The 11,120-nt window shown below is 36.6% G+C and overlaps 1 non-coding gene across 1 annotated transcript; it reads left to right on the forward strand.

Moving 5' to 3' along the window:
• The first annotated feature begins 10,350 nt into the window (after positions 1-10,350).
• LOC145027952 (small nucleolar RNA R71) lies at positions 10,351-10,457 on the forward strand. Its single transcript, XR_013675712.1, has one exon. It is a non-coding gene; the product is annotated as a small nucleolar RNA R71 (small nucleolar RNA).
• Positions 10,458-11,120: the final 663 nt, after the last annotated feature.

Below are 11,120 nucleotides of genomic sequence, written 5' to 3' on the forward strand. Positions count from 1 at the left end.
GAGAAATCCTAAATGAATCCCCGATAGTAGTTGGTTAATCACAAGAAATGCCTACTATCCGAGGGAGATTTCAGAACCTCCCACTGCATCACAACCTCGATTTTGGTTGAATTGACTAAAATCCCATCCTGGTTAACGAGATGTCCAAGGAACTGAACCTCCCGTAACCAAAACTCACACTTTGATAACTTATCATAAATCCGTTCCTGCCTCCACACCACCAGGGGCTTACGAAGGTGCTCCTCATGTTGCTCTCTGGTCTTGGAATATACTAAGATATCATTAATGAATACGATAACTGAATGATCGAGTACCGGCCTGCATACTCGATTCATCAAATCTATAAATAACACATGCGCATTGGTAAGCCCAAACGACATCACCACAAACTCATAATGTCTATAGCGAGTCTGGAATGCGGTCTTCTCCACGTCCTCCTCTCTTACCCTAACCGGATGATACCCGGAACATAGATCAAACTTAGAGTAGGGGATAACGGTTCTTCACCATTAACTTGTTTTTCACCGTTAACTTGTTCAAATCCCGGTAATCAATTCATATCCTTTGTGAGCCATCCTTATTCTTGACGAATAAAATCGACTCTCCCAACGCAAAACTACTCAGCCTGATTAACTGCTTTCCTAGCAGCTCCTATAGCGAAGATGAGAACTCTTGCATCTGAGGAAGTGCCAAGCAGTACGAAGCCTAGCCGATCTACTAGCTATTCGATCCACGACAATGTACCCCTTCGCAAATAGTATAGCACAAAAGTCAGGTATCGAACTCAGGGAACGATTTTAATTAATTAATTTACTCACTATTAAATTAACCTAAATCTCTAGCAAAGTAAGTTGGTTTATATCTAAATTTGCAACTTTAGATAAACTTAAACTATCAATAACTAATTCAATCAATTATGAAAAGAACACCTGTTAGTTTGAATCCACTTTACCTCATTATTTAGGTATTAATTATGGATAATTCTCGTTGGTTACCAAAGAATATTTTGTTATCAATTCAAGTCGAAATTTACTAATGTTGAATTAATTCATGTAGATCTATGCATAATCACACATAATTTAACACATAATCAATTATTAAATGGATTGGAGCTATGTAAGATTGATTAGGTAAACACAATATTATAATCACAATATATGTTCTCTAGCAAAACCAAAACAAATACTTTGATTACTTAACTAAGATTGGTTTGATCCTAGCTCTAGTAATTCAGTGGTCAGTAAATTACTAGGTGTCAAGTTAACGCAATTCAATATTCACGAACTACACAAAACACAAGTTTAAGCAATCCTAAGTATCAATTTCTAACATGCTAGGCATAAACAATCAAACACAATTAAATAACCAACTAAAAGAAATCGATAATCAAATTACTAGTTCATGAGTTCCAACTTCATCTACCTAATAGAAGCAACTAGATTTAGCTACTCATACTAAGAAATAAACAGTTATACTTCATAATCAAGACCATAGTAATGTGCCAAATCAAAAAGTAAAGTATGTTCTTCTTCTTCATCCTTGGTGTATTACCAAGTTCCTAGCCTGTATACTTCAGAAAATCGTCTTCCATAAACGCTCTCCAATCCAGCCAACCTCCTATAATCGTGGAGATCAAGGATATATATATATATATATATATATATATATATATATATATATATATATATATATATATATATATATATATATATATATATATATATATATATTTCGAAATAGCCCTACTCACGTCTTGAGCAGGTATCTCACGTCATGATCTCGGTCGAAATCCGTATCCAACACAAATTCTTACTTCCGGATGTTTATCTTCTAGAATATCCATGCTCACGTCGTGAGCCTTAACTCCTCACGTCGTCAGAACATATTTTGCTAGATTCTTTATCTTTTAAGTATTTCTCCTCCAAATTTCCAATCCTTGTTTTTTTCAGTGCTTTTTCTACAAGATGTCTTTATTTGGTTGAAAATTGTTAAGTAATCTTATAAGTAGCATTTATCTATGCAAATAACCAAAATATTAATAAAAATGTATTCAAATATTGCCCAAAATTTTGTATAAATAAGGGAATATCAAATACCCAATACTTATCTTTTGTTTGCCCTCAAGCAAAACTAATTACTTTTAATTTAAACCTTCATCACTAGCATCACATAGAACAATCCATTTTGAACTCAACCATTATACCAAGACCTCAATGCACATATTTGTGTCTAAATCTCCTAATAACTTCCCAATCCTAAATACTCACAATCCTTATGAAGCTTCACCCCTTAGCTTATATGACACTCATTTCTGCAACCCTCCGAATCAATCCTTAGAAATCATTCTTAACCTCAAGGTATTTTTGGTTAAGCCACCTAAGCATACATAATCTAGAAATTACAACTTTAGATACCATAAAAGAGCTTTTGGAATTTTTTTCACTTCCTTGATATTTGATCTTTGATTTCTTTGATTTCACCACTTTTTTCTTTGATTTTTGGTATTTTCAACTTTTTAATTCCTCAGGATTTTGATATTTTAATCATCATACTTGATAGCTCCAAAATTCTTCAACTTTTTGGTAATTTCTCTATTTTTTCTTTATATATAACTCACTTTTTTCTCTCAAAACCTACATGCTTAAGCAAGGGAGCTTAACTTCAACCTTTATTGGCTAGAGACATTATTCTCAGTGCAATGACTATATAAGCTCTCCTGGATATATTTTAGGTACAAAATGCAAAACTTATTATTCCATATAAACTACCAGATTACCTTTTCATAACTCATGACTTTTCACTAACAATGGGAAGCGACAAATATACTATAACATATGTTGGCTCAATTAATAATTTGAACTCTCATCGGATCATCTCACACAACACTAGCGACTTATGTTTAAACTAATACTAGATTCAGTTTTTTAAGATTATTATTGCAAATCTATTTCTAATTCTTCAAAAAAAAATTAAATTTCAATTATTCTATCAATTTACTTTTTCGACCCCCTACCCCACACTTATTATAGACAATGCCCTCATTGTATGCATAAAATAATTTAAAAGCAATAAAAAAGGAGAAAATGGAACAGACTCCCCTAGGGTAGTAGTGGCGAGATCGAATTTGGAACGTGTGGATAACTTGTACATCTCGATTATGGACTTCTTCTAATATGGAACTTAGATCTTCAACAAACGTGATATATAAACATGCCAAAAAAATTGGATCTGAGACTTCAATCTTCAATAGATGTGGTGTAGAAAACTATTCAAAGTATAATAGGGCAATGTGGGAAAGCATACGCCACATTGCATGGTCGAGAAAAGGAGTCATTAGCAGCTTCACAATATTTCCAACAAAGGAAATAGTGACCCAAGAAAGAAATATGCAATAAAGGTCCTCTATATCATTGAAATTATAGACTCGTGACGTGAGGTTTAGGGATCACGACGTGAGGTCGATTGAAATCGCATTTTGAAAGTAATTGTTAACGGGCTCACAATGTGAGGAATAAGTGCTCACATCGTGAGAACTGGGCGCACAAAAAGCAACTTCTTCAATTCTTCTTTCAATTTGTGTCTTAATAGATTAAGACCCTTCTTACAGTCTATATCTCATGACTCATCTCTAACTTGCTTCTCTCTCGATTAACCCCACACTTACCTAAGATTGGGGCTCTCAACTCTCGACTCTAAATATCCGACTAAACATGAATATGCACTCAAAATAACAACCAAAGGAAGTGAAAAAAGAAACATAACAATCTCAAAATATCGTTGCACAACCAAATAAAAAACAAGCACACTACAAATAAACAAAATGAAACCAAAATAAAATAAAATTATAGGATAAAACTAATCATCATCTTCCTCGTCATGTGCTCCGCTAGTTCTAGCTCCATCTCCACCCCGGTTTTGATATTCACTCCACGTAGGACATATGGGATAATGATTTCCCAAGTGAGGTGGTTGCTCAACATTCAAGTGTCTAACAAAATTTTCCACTGTTCCCCCGATCCAATTAACACTCAAAGTTAATTGATCAAAATAACCCGACATATCTCCTCCAAAAATGGTACCTCCCATGGGTGCATTATGATGCACCGACTGTCCTCTCTCTCATCGTCCTCTCACATTTCTTCTCCCTTGGGGCCTCGGCTAGTGTTCAGGTTGCTCACGAGGCTCCATATCATCATCAATAGGTATGCTCGAATGCAAACCTATGTTGACTACAACACGCATTGACTCCAAATAACCCATAGAGAGATCAACCCTAGGCTTGCGTGTCAACGTCCTAATCAAGCGTGGTGTAAGAAGAACATATGACCTTGCAAGGTGAGTGATAAAATTCCCCCCATTAATAGGGCCACCGGATCAAGAAATGGCGACTTTCTACCCAAGTAGCTAGCCAAATGATACGAGATGTTGCAAAACACATCCAGTGTAACAATGCTCCATAGTAAAAATAATTTCGAACTCGTAACTTTGTCTCCATGCCTCTTGTAGTTGATAGAGAAAGTAATCAACCAGTGAAGTAGTCGGTGAATCGGAGATCAGATGTGACTCTCCTGCAAAACACTAGAATGAAATGCCCAATTAGCAATCGTTCCCCAAAAATCATACCCAGACGCTCCCGACAAATATTCTCGAGCCACAGCTCTCAAGAAAAGGTCGAAAACCAGTAACCGTGTCTCATTCTCCTCATAAATCCCCATTCTCCATGCAAATTTGGCTAGGCTGCATTCCCAAAACTCTCCACCAAGGAGAAAAACTAAAGTCCTCGAATAAGATGGATCGATAATGGCCTCTTCAAAAGAAATGGAGGCGAAGAACTCAACACAAAGCTCTTGGAAGACTGGCTCAGTAATGGTAAATAGATTCCTCTACCCGTTACAAGTGAAGGCAAAACCATCCAAAGAAAAATTCTTTGTAAAAAATGGAGCCATCCTTTCCATTAACCCAATCCCCCATAACCACACCCGGTCAATTCACGGGGATAAGGAAAATTCTCTATTATGAAGCCATCCCAACTTGTTGGTGAAATTAACGACCATATTTGCAGGCATGTCCACGGGAAGTTGTTACAACAAGTTGCGGGTAGACACATGCCCTTGAAATTGCTCATTAGACCTCCTGGAAGTGATTTTCTGTACAAGCAAATAAACAAGAAACATCCAACAAAATACTAAAAGCATTAGGAAGATTAGCAAAACAGAAAGGCCAAATACCCAAGACTTACGTCGTGAGTCTGAACTTCACGTCGTGAGTTCGTAGTCTGCGGTCTAAGTCAATCGTCGCAGAAATGAAATCGGATTCTAATCACTGTTGATGTTTACTAATAAGTTAGCTCTAAGTACATTTAAGCAATATGTAGTAGGGAGATCACATATTTAGAGGCATCTATTTCGACATTCAACCACATTATAAACCATAACTTTAATCTTTAAGAAATTAATAGAAATTAGAGGAAGAAAACTTACTAATAGTGGAGAATAAACACAATTAAGAAACAAAAAAGGCTATTCTCGGAAAATCAAAGTGGTGGCTTGAGTTGTTCTGTTTGTGTAGGATAGGTTAAGTGGAAAGTGTGGTCCAAGAACGAGAGCACAAATCTGCAACCCCCCCATTATTATACTACATCTCACATCGTGAGGTTGCTACTGGGCTAAAAATAAATGGTCTAGTTAAAAATACTACGAGGTGGTGTCGAGATTTTTCATATAAAATGCCCATTTTACTATAAAAACTTTAATTTATGTCACCACTCAACATTAAAGGACCCCACACTTGGTTTTTACCATGTTTAAAATAATTAAGATGATTAGATGGTAGACTATCCTAAAAATCAACTAATTAAGAATGCAAAAACTAAACTAAATGCAAAAGCGAACGGAATTCGCAAACCAAGCTCCGGTTGCCTCCCAAGACGCGCTTCTTTTTGTTGGAGTCATAACTCGGACTCCGTGCTGCCTCACTTTGAAATTTTCGGAGTCCCATCACCAACTGTATCTTTTTCTCTTTCCACCTTCTTTTATATGCTTGACCTCGTTTGATATAGGCCTTCTTATAATTTTCTTTTTTAACTTTCACATCATTCTTTAGATCTATAGGTACCATCTTTTCATCCACAGTTAACTCTTTTCCTCGGAAGTAGCCTCATCCTTATCACTTGATAAGTACTCACTTTCCTCACGCACCCAAGAAGTTTGATTTTTATAAGCAATTACTTCGAAAACAAGTGGAACGGATGCTCTCGGTTTGATGTGTTTAAGTTGTTGAATCATTTTAAGTTCTTCTTCCTTTAGTTTCTACAACTCTTCAAGCTCATCTTCTTTATCAATGTTGAAGAATTTACCTTGAACATCATCCCCTTGAAAACCATCTTCTACTCGAAAAGTAGCTTCGTCATCTCCAACTCTTAAAGTAAGCTTGGACTCACAAATGTCAACCAAGGCTCGAGTAGTATTTAGTAGAGGGCGACCAAGAATAATCAGGACATTTTTATCTTCTTTCATGTCCATTACGAAAAAGTCAACTGCTAAAATGAATTTCCAAAAATTTTACCAAAATATCTTCTACGATGCCTCTAGGATATGTCGCTGAACGATTGGCCATGTAAATTTTCATTCTTGTAGCCTTCAAATCCGAAAGATTAAGCTTTTGATAGAACAAGTAAGACATTAGATTTATGCTAGCTCTAGAATCAGATAAGCATAAGTCTTCAATTTATTCCCAAATTCACATGGAAGAGTAAAGCATCCAGGATCTCCCCTCTTCTTTGGTAACTCTCCCATTATAACCTTTGAATTCTGCTCACTAAGAATTACCTTGGAATTCTTCTCTAGCTGTTGGCGAGTATTGATTAAATGTTGTAAAAACTTGGCATACTCGTGAGCTTTAGATAATGAATCAATGAAAGGAGTATTTATTGGAAAACCCTTTACTTGTTGCATAAACTTCAGATGTTGCTGTTCCAGTGGATGGATATTAGCTCATGATGGAAACGATAAAGGAGGACGATAAGCTTAAACATCACCAAAGTTTATCTATTAAGACCCTCCCCACGTCGTGAGCCTTGAAGGCTCATGTCGTGAGCTCAATGTTTCAGCAAATTCTTTTTCTTCGAGTTTTAACTTTTTTATCTGTAACGCCCGCGTTTCTAGGCTAGGCATTATCGTTGATGTAATAGTCTAGGTTAACCTTTGTAACTCTTTTTGAAGTATTAATGTTGAAATATTTGAGTAGTATGTGAATTATGTGATTTACGTGTTTGTTTTCTTAATTATTATAATTTGATGAATAAATAATAAAAGAAGTGTCAAAAGTAAAGTGTGAGATAAGTCCGATATCCTTGCATCAAGATTTAGTGGTTGAAACAAGGATTCCGGAGATATAAAAAAATGCCAAAATCCGAGTTATAACGAAGAAGTTATGACCTGTCAAAGTTTCGTGACAGGACCGACACGACGCTGAATGACATAAAATGTGAATTTGAGATAGAGCAATATTTAGCCTTAGTGATCTAAAAAAATGTTGTAGAGTTCGTTAAACCGAGAGCGTGCATAAAAAGATCGTCCAAATCTGACTTCGTATGAAGAAGTTATGATTTTCCGAAGTTTCGACATAGCAGTATGCAACCCGAATACTCGATTTAAGATCAAGCGATTTTTTAGCCGAAACAATCTAAACGAGAATCGAAGATCTCATCATTAGTAGTGCAGCAATAAAAAGACAGACGAAAACGGGCGTCAGACGAAGAAGTTATGAATTTTTAACGGAGTTTTCCTGTCCCGGCCTACTAAAAATAAATAATAAAAATAAAATCAAAATTAGTCGACGGAGTCTAAACAAAAGTAATAGAGCGTAGTCTCACTTACACGTGTATATAAAGAACGCCGAAAACGGAGTTCGTATGAGGAAGATATGAATTTTTGAAGTTTATTAAATAATTAAGATATTTAATTTTAATAAAAATTCGGATATTATCCGAAGGAGGAGGAGTCATCGATCCTATCCGAAGGTTACGCCCCACGTAACCTTTATGTACACCCAACGTACTTCGGTTTCGTGCGGTCCGAAAAAGAGACGCGTAGCACCACCGAAACGTCGCCACCTGGAGGTTTGATTCAGAGTACGCCCCGCGTATTGGATCATTATGCCCAGCGTACTGCGAGGACTCAGCCTCTATAAAAGGGTGCGTGGGTAGCCGTCCTTTTTGCTCCTTTTCTCTTCCCTCTCTCCTGTTTTACCTCGAATTTCATGCAAGAAATATCTCGAAGCCCCGTTATCATTCCCGAGTCCTGAAGCAAGTCCCGAAGCCCCGAACATCCCGAGAAATAAAATTTACGAGCCGAAGCTCCGCCTGCAAGAAGCCTGTTTTTTGTGAAGATCTCCGGGTTTCACCGAAGAATACTACTTCTACAAGCCGTAGTGCTGTCTGATCATCTTCTGATCAAGTGAGTGTGTAGTCACTTTCTTCTAACGCATAATTATGAAGTATTTTATACGAAATACGTGTGTATATTTTGTTGTTATATGTGTGAATGTATATTCACTTTATTCTATCTCATAGATATGAGTTATTCTCTATGAAATACGTGTTATGTGTATGTGTCTCATCTGTTGTTTGGAATATGTATTGAATGAGAATGCTATACACGTTTTATACTATGTATAAAAATATATATTTTTATCTACTAATATGTTGGGTAGAACATGGGTAGATAGTTGATGTGTGATAAACAGATGAGATACCTCGATGTTGTTTTTTTATTCAGTCATCTAGCAGAGTTTAGATGACGACCACAGACTTTTCTAGACAGTCTTGTGGAACACTAGCAGGCTCGCCACCTGTAGGTGTTAATGCACTTGGGTGTTTATTCGCTGTACTCCATCCCCCTCATGGTTGCCTTATTTGACATATATTGCTGGGAAACCCCGAATGCATGTGTTGTCACCCCGATGAAATATTCTAAAACTAGGTCCCTTGTGTTAGTTGTTTTAGGGACGTAAAGTGACAATAACGGGAATGGGTAGTTGGGTTATTGTTGGTTAATGAAAATAAATTTAATTACTTATTGTGGGTTGAACACCCTATATGCTCACTAGGCTCCCAAGCCTGACCCACTCAGTTTTTTTTGTATTACAGGTAGTGGTGCCAGATCATAAGTTGGATGACTTGTCAAGTTATTTTTGGATTATAGACCTGTTGTTGTAAATAACTTTTCTAAGGTCTATATTGAAATGTTTATGCGTTTGGTCTATTTATCAGAACATGACATCCCGAGGATTTTAATATAATGAAAAATATATTTCTTTAAGAAATACTTTGGTAAATCTTACTTTTTTTAATATTTTGTTTTGGGAACAAATTCCGAAACTCTTTTAATCAAAGGATTACTGTGAAATAATTTTAAAAGCATAAATTAAACCGATCTTTTCTAGCTGCGATTTTGGGAATGTCACATGATCTTTGGTCCGGTCTGTTGTGGATTGATTTCAAGAGCTTCAAGGAACTCAAGGATGGTATCCTCTTCAGTATCGACCACCATAACATGCGATTGAAGCTTTTTCTCGGGAATTCGTTGATATAATCATTCATTTACCAAAGTTGTTACTTGACCAAGTTGGGCTTCAAGATTTTTGATCGATGCTTGATGATTTCTTAATAATGCTTGCTTGTCAATCATCATAGCCTGTTGATCTTTCATCATGGATTTTTGGTCCTTCATCATCATCCTTTGATCTTTTATTTCATGCATTTTTCTCATCATGTCTTTTCTCTAAAGCCTCCATGAATCTAGCTAGCATGGTCTCAAAATCAACTTTCTTTTCAGGTGGTAGTTGTTCTTTTTGGTAAATTCCTCAGACAGTCCGCCTATATTTTTCTTCTTTTTTCTTCTTTTTTCTTCTTATATTCTTCATACGGAAACCACTCCTTCATTTGGTTTCCTCCAGTTTTCATCATATTTATCTCCGCTCGAGTAGAAAACTTGTACCTTCTTATTCCCATTATCATCTAAGTGGCAGTCTTTGGTCAAGTGTGGGCCATTGCATCTTTCACATCCAACTCTAATAGCATGAATTTACTGGTCCATCCTTGTCATCCTCCTGTCCATAGTATTAAACATTTCTAGCACAATAACCATATCTTCTGATGTTCCACTACCAATTCCCCTTGTCCCATCTTGTCTTGGATTATGGTACTCACGAGAATGCTTGGAGAATTCTTCAATTAACTCCTTGATTTCACCCAAATTTTTCTTAGTAAGCGGTCCTTGGGAAACAAGGAGTTTCCTTGTCATGACATTCACCCCGTCATAAAATATAGACACTTCTTGTTGTATGTTAAGGTCAATTTGAGGGCAGTTTCTTAGTAACCCTTTATATCGCTCCCATGCCTCATAAAACGACTCTCCCGGTTGTTGCTGAAAGTTGGCTATTGCCTTCTTGAGTTTAGATATCATTGATGGTGGGGCAGAATTATTCTAGGAATTGCTCACACATTTGTGCACAAGTAGTAATTACACCGGGTGGAAGTGCCTTCAACCAATCCTTTCCAGCTCCCTTAAAAGTGATGGGAAGCATCCTTAACAAGACTGTTTCTCTAGGAACATTCGAGACATTGAAATAGTCTACAATGTCATTGACCTAATCTAAGTCTTTGTAAGCACCCTCATGATTCTATCCAGAAAATGGTACATCATTCAGCGCAATAAGAATGTGTCCTTTTAGCTCGAATGTTGACGCTGCTGGAATTGCAGGTTGTACTAAACATGGACCATCATCATCTCTGATTCGCTTCTTGACTCTCCCACGTTCTTCCCTTTCTTCTTTCCAAATACCGATTTAAGATCTTTGAAAGGCGACTTCTTTGGTGTTTGCTTTACTCATTCGTCCTTGTTCATCTTTTTGTGAAGAGCTAACTCAAGATCTTCAAGTAGTGGTACCAATGGTGTGTTGGATCATCAGGTCATGAACTGCAGTGAAAAAAAATAAAAACGTAAATCTGAACAAAAACTAACTAAAAATTGCCTACTGACTGGCCACCATGACGTGGTAAACATCACCACCTCGTGTTGTCACAGAAAATCTATATAGAAAATAAAAACGAAGGAAAA

Source organism: Lactuca saligna, chromosome 1 (assembly GCF_052625555.1).
Source record: "Lactuca saligna cultivar CGN05327 chromosome 1, ASM5262555v1, whole genome shotgun sequence".
NCBI lineage: Eukaryota > Viridiplantae > Streptophyta > Magnoliopsida > Asterales > Asteraceae > Lactuca > Lactuca saligna.